Source organism: Globicephala melas, chromosome 7, assembly GCF_963455315.2.
Source record: "Globicephala melas chromosome 7, mGloMel1.2, whole genome shotgun sequence".
Taxonomy (NCBI): Eukaryota; Metazoa; Chordata; class Mammalia; order Artiodactyla; family Delphinidae; genus Globicephala; species Globicephala melas.
In genome coordinates this window covers 107,840,750-107,865,333 of record NC_083320.1, presented here as the reverse complement: position 1 = coordinate 107,865,333, position 24,584 = coordinate 107,840,750, and positions in this window count along the sequence as shown.

The following is a 24,584-nucleotide window of genomic DNA, read 5'->3' as shown; positions in this document are numbered from 1 at the left end:
TGTCTGGCCTTACATTTAGGTTTTTAATCCATTTTGAGTTTATTTTTGTGTATGGTGTTAGGGAGTGTTCTAATTTCATACTTTTACATGTACCTGTCCAGTTTTCCCAGCACCACTTTTTAAAGAGGCTGTCTTTTCTCCATTGTATATTCTTGCCTCCTTTATCAAAGATAAGGTGACCATATGTGCATGGGTTTATTTCTGGACTTTCTATCCTGTTCCATTGATCTATCTTTCTGTTTTTGTGCCACTACCATACTGTACTGATTACTGCAGCTTTGTAGTATAGTGTGAAGTCAGGGAGCCTGATTCTTCCAGCTCCGTTTTTCATTCTCAAGATTGCTTTAGTTATTCGGGGTCTTCTGTGTTTCCATACAAATTGTGAATTTTTTTGTTCTAGTTCTGTGAATAATGCCAGTGGTAGTTTGATAGGGATTTCATTGAATCCGTGGATTGCTTTGAATAGTAGAGTTATTTTCACAATGTTGATTCTTCCATTCCAAGAACATGGTATATCTCTTCATCTGATTGTATCATCTTTAATTTCTTTCATCAGTGGCTTATAATTTTCTGCATACAGGTCTTTTGTCTCCTTAGATAGGTTTATTCCTAGATATTTTATTCCTTTTGTTGCAAAGGTAAATGGGAGTGTTTTCTTAATTTTACTTTCAGATTTTTCATCATTAGTGTATAGGAATGCCAGAAATTTCTGTGCATTAATTTTGTATCCTGCTACTTTAACAAATTCATTGATTAGATCTAGTAGTTTACTGGTGGCATCTTTAGGATTCTCTATGTATAGTTTCATGTCATCTGCAAACAGTGACAGCTTTACTTCTTCTTTTCTGATTTGGATTCCTTTTATTTCCTTTTCTTCTCTGATTGCTGTGGCTAAAACTTCCAAAACTATGTTGAATAAGAGTGGTGAGAGTGGACAACCTTGTCTTGTTCCTGATCGTAGTGGAAATGGTTTCAGTTTTTCACCATTGAGGACGATGTTGGCTTTGGGTTTGTCATATATGGCCTTTATTATGTTGAGGAAAGTTCCCTCTATGCCTACTTTCTGCAGGGTCTTTATCATAAATGGGTGTTGAATTTTGTTGAAAGCTTTCTCTGCATCTATTGAAATGATCATATGGTTTTTCTCTTTCAATTTGTTAATATGGTGTATCACATTGATTGATTTGTGTATATTGAGGAATCCTTGTATTCCTGAAAAAAAACCCTATTGATCATGGTGTATGATCATTTTAATGTGATGTTGGATTCTGTTTGCTAGTATTTTGTTGAGGATTTTTGCATCTATGTTCATCAGTGTTATTGGTCTGTAGTTTTCTTTCTTTGTGACATCTTTTTCTGGTTTTGGTATCAAGGTGATGGTGGCCTCGTAGAATGAGTTTGGCAGTGTTCCTCACTCTGCTATATTTTGGAAGAGTTTGAGAGGGATAGGTGTTATCTCTTCCCTAAATGTTTGATAGAATTCGCCTGTGAAGCCATGTGGTCCTGGGCTTTTGTTTGTTGGAATAATTTTAATCACAGTTTCTATTTCAGTGCTTGTGATTGGTCTGTTCATATTTTCTATTTCTTCCTGGTTCAGTCTCAGAAGGTTGTGCATTTCTAAGAATTTGTCCCTTTCTTCCAGGTTGTCCATTTTATTGGCATAGAGTTGCTTGTAGTAATTTCTCGTGATCTTTTGTATTTCTGCAGTGTCAGTTGTTGCTTCTCCTTTTTCATTTCTAATTCTATTGATTTGAATCTTCTCCCTTTTTTTCTTGATGAGTCTGGCTAAAGGTTTATCAATTTTGTTTATCTTCTCAAAAAAACAGCTTTTCATTTTATTGATCTTTGCTATTGTTTTCTTCATTTCTTTTTCATTTACTTCTGATCTGATCTTTATGATTTATTTTCTTCAGCTAACTTTGGTTTTTTTTTGTTTTTCTTTCTCTAATTGCTTTAGGTGCAAGGTTAGGTTGTTTATTTGAGATGTTTCCTGTTTCTTAAGGTAGGATTGTATTGCTATAAACTTCCCTCTTGTAACTACTTTTGCTGCAACCCGTAAGTATTGGGTAGTCGTGTCTTCATTGTCATTAGTTTCTAGGTATTTTTTTATTTCCTCTTTGATTTCTTCAGTGATCACTTGGTTATTATGTAGTGTAATGTTTAGTCTCCACGTGTTTGTATTTTTTACAAATCTTTTCCCATAATTGATATCTAGTCTCATAGTGTTGTCATCGGAAAATATATTTGGTATGATTTCAATTTTCTTAAATTGACCAAGGCTTGATTTGTGACCCAAGATATGATCTATCCTAGAGAATGTTTCATGAGCACTTGAGAAGAATGTGTATTCTGTTGTTTTTGCATGGAACGTCCTATAAATATCAATTAAGCCCATCTTGTTTAATGTATCATGTAAAGCTTGTGTTTCCTTATTTATTTTCATTTTGGATGATCTGTCCATTGGTGAAAGTGGTGCGTTAAAGTCTCCTACTATGATTGTGTTACTGTCAATTTCCCCTTTTATGGCTGTTAGTTTTTGCCTTATGTATTGAGGTGCTCCTATGTTGGGTAGAAAAATATTTACAATTGTTATATCTTCTTCTTGGATCGATGCCTTGATCATTATGTAGTGTCCTTCTTTGTCTCTTGTAATAGTCATTTTTTTAATTTATTTATTTTTATTCATTTATTTTTGGCTGTGTTGGGTGTTCATTTCTGTGTGCGGGCTTTCTCTAGTTGCAGCAAGCGGGGGCCACTCTTCATCGCAGTCCGCAGGCTTCTCACTGTCGCAGCCTCTCTTGTTGTGGAGCACAGGTTCCAGACATGCAGGCTCAGTAGTTGTGGCTCACGGGCACAGTTGCTCTGTGGAATGTGGGATCTTCCCAGACCAGGGCTTGAACCCATGTCCCCTTCATTGGCAAGCAGATTCTCAACCACTGTGCCACAAAGGAAGCCCAAAAGTCTTTTTTTAAAAGTCTATTTTGTCTGATATGAGAATTGCTACTCCAGCTTTCTTTTGATTTCCATTTGCATGGAATATCATTTTCCATCCCCTCACTTTCAGTCTGTATGTGTCCCTAGTTCTGAAGTGGGTCTCTTGTAGACAGCATATATATGGGTCTTGTTTTTGTATCCATTCAGTGATTCTGTGTCTTTTGGTGGGAGTATTTAATCCATTTACATTTAAGGTAATTAACAATATGTATGTTCCTATTACCATTTTCTTACTTGTTTTGAGTTTGTTATTGTAGGTCTTTTCCTTCTCTTTTGTTTCCTGCCTAGAGAAGTTCCTTTAGCATTTGTTGTAAAGCTGGTTTGCTGTTGCTGAATTCCCTTAGCTTTGCTTGTCGGTAAGTTTTTAATTTCTCCATCAAATCTGAATGAGATCCTTGCTGGGTAGAGTAATCTAGATTGTAGTTTTTTTCTCCTTCATCACTTTAAATATGTCCTGCCAGTCCCTCCTGGCTTGCAGAGTTTCTGCTGAAAGATCAGCTGTTAACCTTATGGGGATTCCCTTGTGTGTTATTTGTTGTTTTTCTCTTGCTGCTTTTAATATGTTTTCTTTGTATTCAATTTTTGATAGTTTGATTAATATGTGTCTTGGTATGTTTCTCCTTGGATTTATCCTGTATGGGACTCTCTGTGCTTCCTGGATGTGATTAACTATTTCTTTTCCCATATTAGAGAAGTTTTCAACTATAATCTCTTCAAATATTTTCTCAGTCCCTTTCTTTTTCTCCTCTTCTTCTGGGACCCCTATAATTCGAATGTTGGTGCATTTAATGTTGTCCCAGAGGTCTCTGAGACTGTCATCAGTTCTTTTCATTCTTTTTTCTTTATTCTGCTCTGCAGTTGTTATTTCCACTATTTTATCTTCCAGGTCACTTATCCGTTCTTCTGCCTCAGTTATTCTATTGATCCCTTCTAGAGAACTTTTAATTTCGTTTGTTGTGTTGTTCATCATTGTTTGTTTGCTCTTTAATTCTTCTAGGTCCTTGTTAAACGTTTCTTGTATTTTCTCTATCCTATTTCCAAGATTTTGGATCCTCCTTACTGTCATTATTCTGAATTCTTTTTCAGATAGACTGCCTATTTCCTCTTCATTTATTAGGTCTGGTGGGTTTTTACCTTGCTCCTTCATCTGCTGTGTTTTTTCTGTCTTCTCATTTTGCTTACCTTACTGTGTTTGGGGTCTCCTTTTTGCAGGCTGCAGGTTCGTAGTTCCTGTTGTTTTTGGTGTCTGTCCTCCGTGGCTAAAGTTGGTTCAGTGGGTTGTGTAGGCTTCCTGGTAGAGGGGACTTGTGGCTGTGTTCTGGTGGATGAGGCTGGATCTTGTCTTTCTGGTGGGCATGTCCACGTCTGGTGGTGTATTTTGGGGTGTCTGTGGCCTTATAATTTTAGGCAGCATCTCTGCTAATGATGGGGCTGTGTTCTTGTCTTGTTAGTTGTTTGGCATAGGCTGTCCAGCACTTGCTTGCTGGTCGTTGAGTGAAGCTGGGTCTTGGCATTGAGATGGAGATCTCTGGGAGATTTTTGCCATTTCATATTATGTGGAGCTGGGAGGTCTCTTGTGGACCAGTGTCCTGAAGTTGGCTCTCCCACCAGAGGGGCACAGCACTGACTCCTTGCTGGAGCTTCAAGAGCCTTTCATCCACACAGCTCAGAATAAAAGGGAGAAAAAGTAGAAAGAAAGAAAGAAAGAAAGAAAGAAAGAAAGAAAGAAAGAAAGAAAGAAAGAAAGAAAGAAAGAAAGAAAGAAAGAAAGAAAGAAAGAAAGAAAGAAAGAGGAAAAAATAAAATAAAATAAAGTAGGGCTTCCCTGGTGGCACAGTTGTTGAGTCCACTTGCTGATGCAGCGGACATGGGTTTGTACCCTGGTCTGGGAAGATCCCACATGTCGCAGAGCAGCTGGGCACATGAGCCACGGCCACTGAGCCTGCACGTCTGGAGCCTGTGCTCCGCAACGGAAGAGGTCACAACAGTGAGAGGCCCGCGTACCGCAAAAAAATAATAATAAAATAAAGTTATTAAAATAAAAAATATAAAATAATTATTAAGAAAAAAATTTTAAGAAGTAAAAAAATAGAAAAGATAATGGATGGACAGAAATCTAGGACAAATGGTGAAAGCAAAGCTATACAGACAATATCTCACACAGAAGCATATACATACACACTCACAAAAAGAGGAAAAGGGGAAAAATAAAAAAAATAAATAAATCTTGCTCTCAAAGTCCACCTCCTCAATTTGGGATGATTCGTTGTCTATTCATGTATTCCACAGATGAAGGGTACATCAAGTTGACTGTGGAGATTTAATCCGCCGCTTCTGAGGCTGCTGGGATAGATTTCCCTTTCTCTTCTTTGTTCGCACAGCTCCCGGGTCTCAGCTTTGAATTTGGCCTCGCCTCTGCGTGTAGGTCGCTGGAGGGCGTCTGTTCTTCACTCAGACAGGACGGGGTTAAATGAGCAGCTGACTCGGGGGCTCTGGCTCACTCAGGCCTGGGGGAGGGAGGGGTACGGATGCGGGTGAGCCTACGGTGGCAGAGGTCAGCATGACGTTGCACCAGCCTGAGGCGCGCCATGCATTCTCCCGGCAAAGTTGTCCCTGGATCCCGGGACCCTGGCAGTGGCGGGCTGCACAGGCTCCAGGGAGGGGCGGTGTGGACAGTGACCTGTGTTCGCACACAGGCTTCTTGGTGGTGGCAGCAGCAGCCTTAGCATCTCATGCCCGTCTCTGGGATCCACGCTGATATCCGCGGCTTGCACCTGTCTCTGGAGCTCCTTTAAGAAGCACTCTTAATCCCCTCTCCTTGCGCACCAGGAAATAAAGAGGGAAGAAAAAGTCTCTTGCCTCTTCGGCAGGTCCAGCCTTTTTCCCGGACTCCCTCCCCGCTAGCCGTGGCACATTAGCCCCTTCAGGCTGTGTTCACAGTGCCAACCCCAGTCCTCTCCCTGTGATCAGACTGAAGCCCGAGCCTCAGCTCCCAGCCCCGCCCACCCCAGCGGGTGAGCAGACGAGCCTCTCGGGCTGGTGAGTGCCGGTTGGCACCAATCCTCTGTGCGGGAATCTCTCCGCTTTGTCCTCTGCACCCCTGTGGTTGGGCTCTCCTCTGTGGCTCCGAAGCCTCCCTCCTCCGCTTCCCGCAGTCTCCACCCACAAAGGGGCTTCCTAGTGTGTGGAAACCTTTCCTCCTTCACGGCTCCCCCCACTGGTGCTGGTCCCGTCCCTATTCTTTTGTCTCTGTTTTTACTTTTTTCTTTTGCCCTACCCAGGTACGTGGGGGAGTTTCTTGCCTTTTGGGAGGTCTGAGGTCTTCTGCCAGCATTCAGTAGGTGTTCTGTAGGAGTTGTTCCATGTGTAGATGTATTTCTGATGTATCTGTGGGGAGGAAGGTGATCTCCGTGTCTTACTCTTCCTCCATCTTCCAGTCTCTAGGTCCAAGCAATACAATCTTAAATAATTCAAGGGTGAAAGAAGAAATCACATAGGGAATTCAAAAATATTATGAACTGAATGAAAATAAAAGCAAAGCATGTACAAATTTGTAGGATGCTGGTAAAGTAGTACTTAGAAATGTATAGCTTTAGATGATTGTATTTAAAAATGGTAAATTTGAAATCAGTGAGTAAAACTTTACTCCGAAATAAATTTAAAAAGAAAATTAAGCCAAAAGTAAATAGAAGTAATGAGATACTAAAGGTAAAAGAGGAAATCGGTGCAATAGAAAATGGCAAAGTATAAAGGATTTCAACACCATTTTGTTTTGAAAAAAACAAAATCAATGAAAATGATAAACTGTGAGACTAATGAAAAAAGAGAGAAGTTTTTATTGATATCAGGAATAAAAGAGGAATTGTCACTTTTAATGATACAAATAAGGGAATTTATGAGCAATTTAATGCAATCAAATACTATGACATAATTTAATGGAAAAATTTCTTGAAAGACAAAATTACCAATACCAACTCAAGAAGAAATAGAAACAGCACAATATCTGCTAAAGAAATTGAATTATAAATAAATGTCTTTACATAAAGAGTATTTATGCTCATTTGGTTTCACTGGTCAAGTTTGTTAGACATGTCAAAAAGAAATGACATGAATACTACAGACATGAGAAGAAAACTCACAAAGGCATTACATAGGCCAATATTATTTTGATGCTGAAGCCATACAAAGACATTCAAAGACAGTAGAAGATAAGTTATGGAAGAGTTACTGTGTAGAAAAATATGTCCTATTCTTAGACTGGGAAGGTATATATTGTTAAGATATCAGTTCTTGTCAAACTGAACTATGTATTCAACAGAATACAATTCAAAATCTAAGTAGGTTATTTATTTATTTATTTATTTTGGTGAAAATTGACAAGTGATTTCTAAAAAGACACAAAAGTTCTTACACATTTTATTAGTTCCTTAGGGTTGTTATAACAAAGATTCACAGACTGTGTTGCTTAAAACAGCACAGATTAATTCTTTCATAGTTCTGAAGACTGGAAATCTGAGATCAAGGTGTTGGGAGGTCCATGTTTTCTCTGATAATCTGCGTAGAACTCTGTCTTGCTTCTTTCTAGCATCTCATGGTGGCCGGCAATCCTCAGTGGTCCTTGGCTTGCAGCTGCATCAGTCCAGTCTCTGCCTCCATTGTCACATAGTCATTTTCACATCTCCTTCCCTCTGTGCATGTCTGTATTTGTGTCCAAATTTTCCCATTTTATAAGGATGCCAATTATATTGGCTTAAGACCTACCCAAATGATCTCAGATTATCTTGATCATCCGTAAAGATGAAACAAGTTCAAATTTATAGACACTGGAGGCTAGGACTTCAGCACATCTTTTTCAGAGACACAATTCAACCTATAGCACACATTATTAGCAAATAGAACTTGAAAACATAAAAAGCACAATGGATCATGATCATATGTAAGTGTTTAAACTAAAGATTCAAGGTTGGTTTAATATTAAAAAATTAATCATTACAATTCACTTCATTTGCAGAATAATGGCAAAAATCATTATTATCTTCTTAATAGCTCTATCAGAATCATCTGACACAATTAACTACTCAATGTTTGTTTGCTTGTTTTGTTTTTTTTTTTTTAAAAAATAACCTCTCTGAAAATAAGCTTAGGAAACTTCTTCAATCTGATAAAGGGAATGTACCCCCCCTCCCAAATCCAACTACAGTATTAATATAACTGACTGTAAAAGACTAAATTTTTCCTCCCTAAGATCAAGAACAAAGAAACAATATCTACTCTAATCACTGCCATTCCACGTTTTCTGGAGGCCCTAGAAAGAGAAATTAGGCATGAAAAAGAAACAAAGCCATACATATTAAGGAAGTTAAATGATTTTTATTAGAAAATAACATATTGTTAATGTAATAATCTTATTAAATCTATAAAAAGTTACTAGAACTATGAGTTATTTGTCATGATTGGTGAATAAAATATCAATATATAGAATTAGTTGTATTTCTATATCCTAGCAGCAAAAAATTAGAAATGCAATTAGCAAAATCAAAATAATTTACAAAACCATAAGACATGTAAAATATGAAGGATAAATATGAAAAATAAAGCCAAACACTGAAGAAAATTCCAAGAAAAATTACAGAAACCTAAGTACATGGCCAGCTACATCATGCTCACGGTTTGAAAGATTCATTGTTGTCAATTTTTTTCCCAAATTGATCTGTAGTTTCAACACAATCCTAATCAAAATTCAACTAGACTGTTTTGCAATAATTAATAAATTGATTCTAAAATACACATGAAAATTCAAAAGACCTACAGTAGCCAAACAATTATGAAAGAAGAACTTTAGAATATAATCTTGCCAGATTTCAAGATTTATTATAAATTTATAGTAATTAAGACAGTGGTGTGGGATTAGCATAAGAATAAGCATGGATAAATGGAACAAATTCCGAGAGTACAGAGAAATATATCCACACATATATAGGGTCAATAGTTCTTATAAAAAATTGCCAAGATAATTCAGTAAGAAATAATAGACTTTTTAAAAAATGGTGGCAAAAATATGAAGTTTGACCTTTTTCTCATAAAATCTGTAATAATTAACTCAAAATGGGTTATAGATCTAGATGTAAAAGCTAAAATTATAAACACTCTAAAGAAATCATACAAGAAAGTCTTTGAAAACTTGGACAAGTCAAATATTTCTTTAGAAAGGGACACTAAAATTATAGATTATAAAATAATCAATAAATTGGACTTCATCAAAATAAAAACCATCTGCTTTTCAATATAACCCAATTATATGTTGTTTGCAATAATGTAACTTCAAATTCAATAGTTTGAGTGTAAAATAGTGGACAAAGGTAGGTTGAGTGTAAAAGAGTGGACAAAAATATATCATGCAAACAATCAAAAAAAGCATGAGTGGCTATATTAATATTGATAAAGTGTACTTCAGAGCGAAGAAAATTATTCAAGATAAAGAGGGACATTATATAATGATGAAAGGATTAATCTCCCAGAAAGATGTAACAATTCTAACTATATACACATGAAAAAACAGGGTCTCAAAATATGTGAAACAAAAACTGGTCGACCTGAAAGAAGACAGGAAAATCCACAATTACAGTCGGGAAATCAACCCTCTATCTTCCCTCCTTATTGCCCCTGCCCCTTGCACCAACAACAAATATAAATACAAGACAGACAATCAGTAAGAATATAAAAGAACTCAACAACACAATCAACTCACAGGACTTAATTTACATATATATAACACTGCACCCATCACACCAGAATGTACGATTTTCTCAAGTTTCCATGGAACATTCACCAAGATAGATCATATCATAAAACAGCCATTATTAATTAAAACTTCTAAATAATCAATGAGTCAAAGAAGTCTCAAAGGAATAAAAAAATAGTACTGAATGAAAATGGAAACAAAATTTATCAAATTTTGTGGGGTGTAGATAAACCAGCACTGAGGGAAAATTTATTCCACTAGATGCTTATATTAGAATATAGGAAATTATTTAATAAATAACTTAATTTCCTGCATCCTGGTGCTAGAAAGCATAGAGAAAAATAAATCCAAAGCAAGCAGAAGGAAGGAAATAATAACAAAAAAGCAGAAATCAATAACACTGAAAACTGAAAACAGGAAAGCCATAGAAGTGGAAGAACAGAATTTTCAACAATAAAGAGAATCTACAAAAAAAATTAAAATCATACTTAATGGCAAAAGACTGAATGCTTTCTCCTTCAGATCAGAGATACACTGAGGATGTCTATTCTCACACACTATTTCAACATGGTATCACATGTTCTCCTCACTGCAAGAAGGCAAGAAAAAGGAATAAAAGGTACATTAAAAAGAAAACAAAAAAATATTTCTATTTGCAGATATCACTGTCTTTGTAAAAATAAAAGAAATCCTAATAAATTAAAAAATATTAAAAACCAAACCAACAATAGTAGTAATAATTTAATTCAGCAAGGTCACAGGATACAAGGCCAACATGTACAAATCAATCATATTTCTAATACAAAAATTTGGAAATGGAAATCATCAACACAATACCATTTATATTTCCTCCAAAGAAAAGAAAATATTTAGGTATTCATTAAGAAAAATGTATGGGATCTTTATTTTGAAAACTACAAAATGGTGATAAAAGAAATGAAAGGAGACATATGTACATAAAGAATATGCCACATTCATAGATTGGAATACTCAATCTAGTAAAGCTATCAATTCTCTCTAGATTTGTGCTATATGTTTAAGACTAGTTCTATCAAAATCCTAACAAGTTATTGTTAATAGACACAGACATGTTTATTCTAATATTTATATGGAAATGCACAGGCTTTAGAACAGATAAAACAATATGACAAAGAAAATTAAAGTGGGAGCAGTTACTCTCCCCAATATTGTGGTTTATAGCATTTGACAAAGTGTGGTATTGGGAGAGGGATAAACACAGAGATCAATGAAACATAAAGTCAGTAAATAAAAAAAAATCCTCTTCTAAAGTAAAATTAAGAAAATAATAAGACATGGCCCAGAATGGGAGGAAATATTCTCAATGCATATATCTGAAAAAAAGATTTGTAAACAGAATATATAAAGCCCTTTACAATTAAATAATTACACAAACCAACTGAAGTAAAAGTCATCAAAAGACTTGATGTGTGAGTGGCTAATATGCACATAAAAGTTTTGCCACCATGATTAGTCATCAGGGAGATGTAAATTAAAACCATGATAGGATACCACTACACACATTCTAGAATAGCTAAAACTGAAAAGTTTTGTAATAGTAGATGTTGGCAACACTATAGAGCAACTGGAACTCTCATATATTCCTAGTGGTTAGTAAAATGGTACAATCACTAACTTTGGGAAACCGTTTTGCAGATTTATAACTTATGTAATGTTTTATATATATACATATATATGTGAGTGTGTATATATATATATATATATATATAATGTTAAATGTATAATTAACATATTACCTAGCAACAATTACAGCCCTAGGTGTTTACCCAAGGGAAATGAAATATATGCCTGTACAAAGACTTGTACTTTAATGTCTTTCACAGCTTAATTTTTAATAGACAAAAACTGGAAGCAATCCAACTGCCCATCAACCAACGAATAGATAAATTGTAGTAATTCCATACAATGAATATTCCTCAGCAATAATACGGAATAAACTCTCAATACACACAACAATGAATGAATCTTACAGACAAACTGAATGAATGAAGATGATGTAAGGGGATACATACAGTGTAATTCCATTTATATGAGTCCCTAGAAAATCCAAACCTGAATTTTAATGAGAAAATGCAGTTAAGCAGTTGCTTGGGGCTGGGAAAGAGTGAGATTGACTGAAAAATGGCTTATGGATATTTTTTAGGGGTAATGAGAATGTTTTATATCTTGATTATGTTGGTGGTTTCACAGGTGTGTCAAAATTCATCCAACTGCATTATCAAAATTGATGCATCTTATTGTATATAAGTTATGCCTTAATAATGTTGATTGAAAATTAAGGGCAACCATTTCAAGAATAGGAATAAAATGTGCAATTTTCTGTATTACTATAGGGGAAAAGGAAAAATAAATAAAACTAAATCTTTTCAATAGAGGGCAGAAAAAACCCCAATTATTATTAGAATGAAGTTTGGATTTGAAAAGACTTGCTCAAATTCTGTATTTACCACTTCCTAACTCAGATAAGTTACTTAATACATACAACTCAGTTTCCTCATCTGCTTTTATGAGTTTAATAATTATGCCTATCTTAAGATTGATTTAAAGATTAAATGAAATTAGGAACACAAAATGCTTAACAATGGATGAGATATAAAGTATTCAATCAATCTTAAACATTTTTTATCAGTATTATAATATTGAGAGTGATATTTTGTAAGTCAATCTTCTGATTCTCTCCTAGTACCATATTAATATCCTTTTCTGTATTTAACTCAGGTTGCTACTCTGCATTTATTTGCATGCTAGTTTGCTTAATGTCTCAGTCCCTCATTGGGATGTGAGTTGCCAGGTAGAAACCATGCCTGTTTTATGCACTTTTGCACCCCAGCACTAGCACTGCCCTGGCCCATGGTAGATACTCATTGTCCCTTTGTGAATGATTAAGCCTTTCTTTGAACTACTCACAGTGTTTATCTCTGCTAAAAACTTAAAAATGTTACAAACAGAAGTTCTTATAGAATTGAATCACTCTATATAACCCTCACTTTTATGGGTAGAGAAACTGTCTTGGAAAGGTTATACTGTTGCCTCACATCATACAGCTAAATGGGAACAGAGCCACAGCAAGAAGGCAAATTGTTGAACTTATGATATAAAGAACTTATGATATAGAGTGAACTTTCAACTGACCCAGGAAGTATTCTTTTTGGCTCTGACACTTCACCTCCTCCCATTTTAATATCTGAACTGTGGAGGCTGTATGTGCTGGGATAAGTCCAAATTCAATATTTTTATCTCCCAACATTTATGTTGGCCACAATGCTGAGTAAAGTGCCATTTATCCAGATGTTATGTGTCTAAAGATGCTCTTCAATATTGATGAATATATAAAAGAACAATGGCCTTATCTTGCTTATATTGGCAAATGCACTTTGGGGAGCTTTTTGATTTGCTTTTAAAGTTTAGACCTCTACAAAATCATCTTTTGTACCTCTGACAAACAAAGACTTGTTTTAAAAGGATTTAAATTTTGGTTGTGTTTCATTAATCTCTCTTCCAAAAAGAATAGTGGTGGTTGCACACATATATGTGTGACTAATTAACTGTTACTTTATCTTCCTCCAAATTCATCACATGCACCTAGCAGCAGTCTTGGCTTCCACAGAAGCCAATGTGATTGTAGGGAATTAGCTTTTGTTACACTTGGACCAAACAGAATATGTTTGAAAGGGTAAAGTCTGTGGAAAGCAGAACTGCGTATTTTTCCCCTCCCCTCCAGAGATGATCTAATAAAATGGCTTCTTCTTCTGCTCAAAAGCCAGGAATTGGCAGGTCAGCAGACCCTGTCACTGCTGTTCTCTCCTCCTGGTGTAAAGAGCCAGGTCTCCTGAAAGAGTAATAATTAAGATCCTCAGGAAGGCGCAGGGGGGCAGGAGCAACAAGGGAGTTAGGAGCCGTATAATCTGGGGAGGGAGGGAGACATCAAAATAAACAATGATTTTATTTAAATAAGCTGAATTACCCTAACCAGCTGTTTTTCAATTTCAGCAGCGCTTGAAATTTTATCTTCTTAACTCTACCCAAGATATTGTCTTCTGCCCCTGGAATGAAGTATTAGCAATAGAAGCACACTTCCAGTTAGTCTCCATTCAACCCCAAACTTTAATAGAAATAACCTGTCGGCTTTGATTGAGTGTGATATCACTAAAGGAGCCTTGAATTGAAACTGGGGGATAAAGAAAATTGCACAGTGTGTGAAGCCAGTTTGACTAAAATGGAAATTTTACTTCAGTCCCATCTGACTGTCAAAAGACCACTTCTAATACCTTCAGAGAGCAATTTACCTTCACAGAGCAATTTACCTTCACAGCAAAAAATAGAAACTGAAAATGCAAAAGAACCAAGCTAAACCAAGAAACAAACAAAAAAACAGACAAACAAAACAAAATAAAGACCCCAAAACCCTCTCTCTCCTTTTCAAAGTTTGAAGGCTTGTTCTGCATTGTCTCTCTAGGGGCTGTGAATGAGCACAGTTCACTAAACTTTCCTAGTAGGCTCAGTACTCCTTTGTCATTAAGCTCATGCAATTTTCTCAGATTTTAAGTCTTTGAAAAGAAGAAAAATCATCCTCAAATAGAAACTCCTAAATAATCTGTCAAATACTTGAATGAAAATGCATTCCATTCTTGCTTCAAGATTATGAGAGAAGGCAAGGTAGTGTTTGCTATGGACACATGCAGCAGAGTTAGTAGAGGACATGGATCCTTTGAAAACTTGTAGGCCATATCCCAGATCTGATGCTGGTCCCCAAAGAGCATTTTACATCCAGGATTAGCGATCTTGCTTCTTTGGGAAAAATTGGTTAAAATTGATTTGCTAAAGGAAAATGAATTTTTGGTGACAGTCACATATGAATAGGTGAATGTTGAGAACTCTGATGTACATGCAGTGGGACATGAATGGGAGGGATGGGGACATTCTGATTGTGCCACAGAAGCATTTTTTAAAAAGACATTTCCTTTACTGTCTCACTGAACACTCTTTGATGTTCTATCTCAGTGTCTGTTAAAAATCTTTGCAGAAATATGATGAAAAATGTAGATGTGATCTTATAGACACCCTTCAGAAACAGGCTCTGTTTGCCTATTAAATATAAAGTGTTTACCTAGACTAACCAAAGAATCAGAGAAAGTGAATCTTATTTGGGAGGGGAAGAGCAAGTTCATGAATTCTATTTGGACAGTTTCTTGGAAGGAGTTCTCTTTGGTCAGTGAAAGAGAGCAGAGTCTGTATCTATATTTAGTCACGTTTGGGTGAACAGACACACACACATAAACAAAAAACAAAAACAACCTTGGGCATCCTTGCCCCTTCTTACCCTCCAGAACAAAATATAGACCCTGAGGAACAAAATAATCATTGGAGGATTTCTCTCTCAAGTCTTTTCTCACTGTAACCCTATCAAAAATACATCAATAAATAAAAGAAAGACTTGAAAGCAGTTATTATTATATATCCATTTTATAGATTTGAAAACTGATGTTTTGATGCTTAGGAAGGTAAACAACTTGCCTAAGATCAACCAGCTGATAAGCGATGATGCTGAAATACAATCCTTGATTCTTTTATTCTGTGGTCCATTCTGTTGGTCTATAGCCATCTAGCCCTCCTTCCCTTGGTCTCTCCTTCCAGTAAGCATCCTGCTATTTTCTCATCGAGTGTCCTCCAGGAGTCGAGATGTTACCCATCAGGGTTCTTGGCCTTCCTTAATCAATAGAAATTGATCAGAATCCAGACAAGAAATTTAGGCAAGGCTTTATTGGGGCGCCCTCTGCAGCTGGGGGGAGCAAGAACAAGCGACAGGTTCCCTTGCTCACTCTCTATGGGTGGGGAGTCGCACAAACTGGTTCTTTATATGGGGTGAGGGTAGGGGTTGGCCCACAGGTCAGGCAGGAGGGGTGGCTGAGGTGCTCTGCCCACTCTCTTGGTGGTGCTGTGTGCGGGGAGCATGCGGGGTACCCTGCTTTTGCTCCAGACACCCTGTTTTTGCTCCCAGCTCTTCAGAAGTGACAGCTGGGTTTTTGGTCACTTTCTATCTTGTTGTCCAGAATTTGCCCCAACTGCACATGCACACAATTATTTTTAGTTCCTTATAGTTTCTTTGTATTTTGTTGCTTGAGGAGACGTTTGTCCAGGTGCAAGCACTGCAGCAAAGGGTCCCAGGTCCCAGCCTGTCTCAAAGGGCTCTGCATAGAATTATAACAAGCCTATCCTTTCCATTTTCAGGACATTCTCTGATCACTTTTCACCTGTATGTCCATTACCCCATTATACAAGGCCATGCTTTCTAATGTCAGACATAATTTTTATATTTGCATATTTGAGCTAAAGTACCAATGCCTGATAACAATGTATCACAATTATATCCTAAATTGACTATTCAAAATACCCCTTTAATTACACCAGAATGCTTTAGCCATAGATCTCTCCACTTTCCCCTACTTCATTTGTCCTTAGGATACAATTCATATTTCTGACTTCTCCTCACACCATTGTTTTCCAGCCAACACATAGCCCTTAGCCTTCTTCACCCAACTCTTTTTTCCATGTCACTCCTAGTTTCCATGCCTTGCATGTGAGCTGTACCTTACATGGAACACTGCACACAAGCACTCACTCTTTTCAAAAGCTTAGCTATCCAAATTAGTTTCATATATATTCTTTCATTTAGTTGTTATAGAACCCAGTGCTGTGAGATTTACTATTATGTATTTTACATGTAAGGATATCAAGAATTTGGAGTTCCCTGGCAGTCCAGTAGTTAGGACTTGGAGCTTTCACTGCTTGGCTCTGTTTTCAGTCTCTTGTCAGGGAACTAAAATCCCGCAAGCTCCGCGGTGTGGCCAAAAAGAAAAAGAATATCAAGAATTCAGGAGGTTTAAAAAGGCAAATCCCCCAGGCAGTTTAAGTTTTCTAGGTCTTCACTTGTGCAGGGTCCTGCGAATGCTTCTGGGAGTTGTTCCAGATATGGAAACAAAGTCAGGAAGCATCTCTATAAACATTTGTAGTATCTCAAGAGAAAAAAGGGATCAGACTATGCAAGTCTCCAGTAGTATGTTATGATTTCTTTTTTCATTCTTAGTAAATAATCATACTTACACTTCATTTTGTATTTGCATTCTTTTTTTTTGTGCCACATCTTTTTTTTTATCTTTATTGAAGTATAATTGCTTTACAATGGTGTGTTAGTTTCTGCTTTATAACAAAGTGAATCAGTTATACATATACATATGTTCCCATATCTCTTCCCTCTTACATCTCCCTCCCTCCCACCCTCCCTATCTCACCCCTTCAGGAGGTCACAAAGCACCGAACTGATCTCCCTGTGCTATACAGTTGCTTCCCACTAGCTATCTACCTTACGTTTGGTAGTGTATATATGTCCATGCCTCTCTCCCACTTTGTCACAGCTTACCCTTCCCCCTCCCCATATCCTCAAGTCCATTCTCTAGTAGGTCTGTGTCTTCATTCCTGTCTTACCCCTAGGTTTTTCATCACATTTTTTTCCCTTAAATTCCATATATACGTGTTAGCATACGGTATTTGTCTTTCTCTTTCTGACTTACTTCACTCTCTATTACAGACTCTAGGTCTATCCACTTCATTACAAATAGCTCAATTTTGTTTCTTTTTATGGCTGAGTAGTATTCCATTGTATATATGTGCCACATCTTCTTTTGCATTCTTTTTACTTAAAGATGACACACCAAAATTGTATATACCTTAAGCCCACAAAATGTGGATCCAACCCTGAGTTATTGAACTTGCCCAAAACAATGAATTGAGGGTGGGTGGGGGGGGACTTGAGCTCAGTTCCTCCAATTCCAGGTCCTAGTGTCCTTTCTGTGCACCAGATACTGGCGTTGCAGTTACCTGTGGAGGCCCAGGTGAGTAGGGACTTCCTCCCTGAAGTCTTCTCAAGGCCAAAACAATATCAGCGTGTTTCTTTGGATCTTACACAGTACTTTTTAAGGCCCTTGATTTTTTTTATAGCAAACTTGTTCAGTAATTTGTTATGCATTTGTTGTCTCATTTCTCTAGTTAAACTGGAAGAGATCCTGGGTCAAGGAACATGCCCTGTCTCTCTTCACCTTGCTGAAAGCAGTTGTCATGGCATGAACTTAGTGAATAGCAACTAAACTTCTCAGATCGTAGAAAGTCTTTCTTATACACCAGGTATCCTGTTGGGGATCTTCCTAGGCTTCTAGTTTTAGACTTGTGTGGAAAGTTTATGATCTAAGATGATGGGAGAACCTAAGGACCCTGCAAGATGGTAGAAGACAGACTCATGTGTCTGTGTCCTTGCTTTCAATGTTGACCTCTAATCAGAAGTTGCTTCTAACTCCTACCAGTCCCTCATTCATTCATTCAGCAAATATGTCTCAGGCATTGTCCTAGATTTTAGGGACAAAACTGAAAAAGATTCTCTCTCTTCCTTTGAGGAGCAAAGCCAAGCCAAGCCAGAATTTATGAATTCATTATCAAGGATGATATGATTTCTATAAAAAATGTAAGTAGTCTGGATTATTTTATGCTGGTCCATGAAATGAGGCTTATGCCAGGTAAATGAGCCAATTCTTTTTACTTGGCAATGTATACGTGTTTTAAGGAATAAATTTATCCAGAAAATTTGTCTGTAGACTAAATCTTGCCTTCTTTTTCTAATAAGTTTCCGTATAAAATATGACACTTTTTCTTATGGAAAAAGTCCTTTCAGTTGAAACTTTTATGGGTGTGCAGCGTGAACAGCAAAGGAACGTGGTGAGTTGTGTTTACGTGGTTTGTGCGGTGAAAATGATAGGTCGATTACTTACTTTCTCAGTTAAGAATGTACTTCTTCATGAGAACACTTTTCTACTCTCCTCCACACCCAGTTTTCTGCCTCTGATCAGGAATTTCTAACCCTTCTGATTTGCTCTTTCCCTGATTATCTGTGAGATATAGCACAAGGACTACAAAGTCATACTGGCAGTTGACAGGTGTCCTGAAGTAGGTCTAGTATAACATTTTATAAATTGAACATTTTTCATCCTTTTAAATAAGAAATTTTTTGAAACTTGGAACTTTAAATACATTTAAAATAATTGCTGGAACAACCCTCACTGATAACTTTTTTGTGGAGAAGGAAGGGACTAACAGAGGCTCCATGTCTTACATTTCTTTAGTGTTTCTCCTAAAACGTGGTCTACACTAGGCACAGAGTAAGTGATTTTTATTGCTTCCTTGTCAGTGCTCACCACACCTGGCATGAGTTACCTTTCACATTTACTGATGTTGTGAGTGGCTCCCACAACTCAGAGTGAGCACATTGAAGATGGGGGCTATTCTACCACATCCCTACTCCTCCCACACTCCACACCGTGCCAGGGGTTTGTGGATGGCCAGTGAATGTCAGAGGAACGAACGCATGAATTACCATTTACCTTGATTTTCATAATGACTAGATATTGACGGTTCTACTGAAACTAGTATCAACATACACTAGCTTTGTTCTCAAGGAGCAGGTAAGATGTATGGAATCTAAACTTCTCCTCTGTTCTGTACGACTAGCTCTGACTTGTCCTGAAGAAAAATCTCAGAAGTCACTTTCTCCTGAAAGTTTCCTGACTCTTGAATAAATGGTAGTCCTTTCCTGTTACACAAATGCTGGTCCAGTTTACTACGTTCATTCCCTTCCTGCACACACCTGGGTGTTCTCGGCGCTGTGCTGGGTGAACATCTTTGCTCTTAGGGAATTGTTTGCTGTTTATCAGCTCACAGTCCCTCATCCCGCACTGGATCTGTGGAGAAGACCAAGCATGGATTCAGGGGACCCTGTTGGAACATTGTTCCCCCCATTCCAGTTTCCAAAGCATTCCCCCCGAAACTATAATATGTGTGACTCCTGGAAGGGGACTTACTATCATGTGACCTAATTTAGCCCTTTCCTAAGTTAAAAAAAAATTGAATTATGCTTCCATGTAACATCATCACTTGCATAAACTGAACTCCTCTTGCTTAAGGAAGCAAATGTTTCTAAAATAACATTGATTTTTGGAAATCTCTGGCCTGTATTCTCTGGCTACATAATAAAGATCCCCCATTCCATCTTTGACCCCTTGGTTTGTCGTAAGAGGCCTGGGCCATGGCTCAGAGGGGGCCTGTGTGTCCACCCTTCCTGAGTTTGGCTGCCAGGATCCTGGCATGGAGAGATGCTTCCTCATCCAGAGGCATTTTCCTGCTCCAGGCGTCACGTGGCTCTGTGGTCCCTGCAGACTTCCTCACACCCAGCCCCTGCTGTCTCCTCACAGAATTGGAAAGTTGTTTGTTTCTGTCTTGTTGTGTCACATTTGGTCCCCTGGGCCCTGAAACAACACTGTGTGTGTTTTGTGTCCCACAGATTTCCTCATGATAAAGACTTCTTGAGTTTTCACTGAAAGCCCTCTATCTCAGAACTCAGACCTTGTGAATGGGGCTGAGCTGGTGGGACGGGAGCTTTGGGATCCCCTTCACGGCCCCATCTGTCTCTCAGATGCTCATTCACTCAAGTCATTTCTGCCTTGAGGCCTCCTTCTGTCATGCAAAGTGATGTCTGAAGGCCAGAGGTGGCCAATTTTCTCACAGGACCAGACCCTGTATCTCAGAGTCTCTGAATCTGGGACAAAATTTTTACATTTCTGCAGTGGTAATCCATCAGGAATGAAGTAAAAGATTAAAATACAACATGGTCCACTTATGGAGTGAGCATTAGACTTCAGGTTACTGTTCTATTGTATGACATTGTGGCAGGTGAGTCAACATTATCTGCAGAGAGAGTGAGACTACAGTGTCCAAACAGAAGGACATGGGGCTGGAGACAACCCTGGGGCCAGGTCCCAGCCTCTCTTCTTTCCAGCTCTGTGAACTTGGGCAAGCATTGTAACACTTTCAGCTTCTTATCTCCTGTCTAAAAATGACATTTTTCAAAGAACTAAAACAATCTTAAAATTCATATGGAATCACAAAAGACTGAATTGCCAAAGCAATTTTGAGAGAAAAGAACAAAGCTGGAGGTATCACCATCCCAGAATTTAGACTATGCTATAAAACAACATGGTACTGACAGAAAAAAGACACATAGATCAGTGGAAAAGAATAGAGAGCCAAGAAATAAATCCACACACTTATGGTCAATTAATCTGCAATAAAGAAAGTAACAACATGTAATGGAGAAAAGACAGTCTCTTCAATAAGTGGTGCTGGGAAAACTGGACAGCTACATGTAAAAGAATGAGATTAGAACATTTCCTCACACCATATACAAAAAAATCTCAAACAAACAAACAACCTCAAAATGGATTAAAACCCAAATGTAAGACCTAAAGCCATAAAACTTGTAGAGGAAATCATAGGCAGAACACTCTTTGACATAAATCGTAGCAATATTGTTTTGGATCCATCTCCCAAAACAAAGGAAATAAAAGCAAAAATAAACAAATAGGATGTAATTAAACTTAAATGATTTTGCACAGCAAAGCAAACCATCAACAAAATGAAAATCCAACTGATGGACTGGGAGAAAATATTTGCAAATGATATGACTGATAAGGGGTTAATATCCAACATATATAAACAGCTCATACAACTCAATATCAAAAAAATAAGCAACCCAATCAAAAACTGGGCAGAAGACCTAAATAGACATTTTTTCCAAAAAAGACATACAGATGGCCAACAGGCACATGAGAAGAGGCACAACATCTCTAATTAGATAAATGTATATCAAAAGAGAAATGAGGTATCACCTCACACCAGTCAGAATGGCTATCATCAAAAAGTCTACAAATAGCAAATGTTGGCAAGGACGTGGAGAAAAGGGAACCCTCATACACTGTTGGTGAAAATGTAAATTGGTGCAGCCACTATGGAAAATAGAATGGAGGTTCTTTAAAAAACTAAAAATAGAACTACCATATGATCCAGAAATCTCACTCTTGTGTCTATATCTGGAAAAAATGAAAAAACTAATTTGAAAAGATACATTAACCTCAATGTTCATAGCAACATTATTTCCATAGCCAGATGTAGAAGCAACCCAAGTGCCCATCAACAGATGAAGGGATAAAGAAGTTGTGGTATATTTACAACACAATATTACTCAGCCATAAAAAAGAGTGAAATTCTGACATTTGCAGCAACTTGAATGGATCTACAGAATATTATGCTTAGTGAAATGACAGAGAAAGACAAATACTAAATGATATCACCTATTTGTGGAATCTAAAATATAAAAGAAATGGATGTATATAGCAAAACAAAAACAGACTCACAGATATAGAAAACCAACTAGTGGTTACCAGCTGGGGGGGCAAACAGAGGTAAGGGAAAGAGATACAAACTGCTATATATAAAATAGATAAGCAACAATGATATATTTTATAGCACAAGGAATTATATCTATTATGTTGGAACAACTTTTAATGAAGTATAATCTGTAAAGATAATGAATCACTATGCTGTACACCTGAAACCATTGTAATATTGTAACAACTATTCTTCAATAAAAATAACTAAATAAATTGGAAACAATAAAATAAAAATGATAATACTCAGTTTCTTGCATTGTGATGATTAGAAATATGAATATACAACGTCTAGCACATAACAGATATTCAACTAATGTCATGACTCCTTTTTCATTCATTTTGAAGGAATTTATAATCCAATAAATGAGACCAAAACAATGCAATACCTAAATTTTACCAATTAAGATTCAATAAAGTATTAAAAAAGAGTCAACAATCTCTCTGCTTTAAAGACTCAAGTGGAAGGCAGGAGAAAGTTATCCCTCATTTAGGGAGAGAGAGCTCTAATATCCCAAATATCCCAAATATCTAATATGTTTATTAGTAAAATTTGAGTCAGGAGAGATTTTAGAGAGTTCCTGACATCACTCTTCATCCAAAAAGCAATTAGAAAATTATTCTATAGAGAACTAACTTATGGTTACCAGGGGGAAGTGGGGGGGGGATCGTTAGGGAGTTTAGGATTGACATGTACACACTGCTATATTTAAAATACATAACCAACAAGGACCTACTGCATAGCACAGGGAACTCTGCTCAATATTCTGTAACAACCTAATTGGGAAAAGAATTTGAAAAAGAATAGATATATGTACATGTATAACTGAATAATTTTGTTGTACACCTGAAACTAACACAACATTGTTAATCAACTGTACTCCAATATAAAATAAAAAGTTAAAAAAAAGAAAAAAGCTAATCTCAGAAGGCCACATACTGAATGACTGCCTTTATCTAACATTCTTGAAATAACAAAATTATAGTGATGGAGAACAAATTAGTGGGTGCCAGGCTGGTGGAGGAGGGTGTTTGGTGTGACCATAAAGGAAGGAAGATTTTTGTGGTGATAGAATGGCTCTGTATTGTGATTGAGGTTGTGGTTACACAAATCTACACCCATGATCAAATGACAGAAATATATACAGTGTATTAATGTCAATTTCCTGGGTTTGATATTGTGTTATAGTTATCTTAAATGTAAGTGTTGGGGGAAAATGGGTGAAGAGTTTATGGAACCCTTCTATACTATCTTTGAAACTTTTTGTAATTCAATAATTATTTCAAAATAAAAAGTTAAAAAAAAACTATATCCAATTGTACTAACATGAAAAAAAAAAGTGTTCTAATTGATGTTCAGGCCTCCTATCGCAACAAGAAGCTGTTTTAGACATTTGTTGCAAAATGTTCAAAAGCAAACAGTGCCATGAGCTATCGTTCTACTCCTTATGTCCCAGTCCTGATAAGGATCCACTGAGCCCCTACATGCTATCATGACTACCTGGGTGCTCATTTATGACTCACGTGGAAAGTAGGAAAAGAGGAGTTTTTCACAGATGTGGTAAAATACCTTGGGAAGCCCCAAGAGGAGGCATCAGAAGGTGCTATTTGCAGGGACTAAGGACTGAGAAAGAGATCCTTTTATACTTTGTGGTACATCATACTATTTTTTATTTTTTTGAGAACCATACAATGACTTTTCCCTTAATGAAATCCATCACTTGTTTGATCACTTGCATTCTGCTTAACAGGAGAGAAGAATCCTCTAAATGCCATAAAAATTGCTCAATTTTGCTAAATTTCCCCTAGACTGATTTATTTCCCTTGTTCTTTTAGCAGGCATTTTTGTTTTAAACTGTCAGTCTCCCATGCACCTCCTTGAGTATCCATGAAACATAAAATAAGGAAGCTGAGAGGTATCGATTGTTTCTGGCTGTCACTAGGCTTAACGCTGGACACTGTAGGGAAAAGGATCCATGTCAGGAAGGTTGCAGTGTGATCACTGACAGCAGTGAAGGACAAGCTTCTTCTGTGAGAGAATGCTGGGCGTGAGTATAATAAGGAAGGGAGAAAGACAGAGGGTAAGGAGAGAAAAATAAACTCTCCTTATAATATGTTTTCCTGAAGGTCAAGTTTCTGGTTTGTCTTGAGCAAGTCACATAAATTTTCTCTGAATCTCATACAAAATAAGGATAATATTCTATTAGAAATATTTTATGAGTATTAGAAATACTATATGTAGGTTGTTTAAATACCAGTTAAAAAATTTAGGACCCTTAAACTAATCATGACAATGTAAGTTTCACTGGCACACGGTGATGTCAAAAGTACTCCAATGGTAAACAGAGGGCAGGGTTGTTGAACTTGTCTGTATGGCTAGTAGGCCCCATATTATATTGGAACAAATTGAATTTAAAGCCAAAGAACATTAATCACTTCTTAGCTGGGGATCTTTGGGAGAAGCAATCAACCACAGGCCCTAAGTC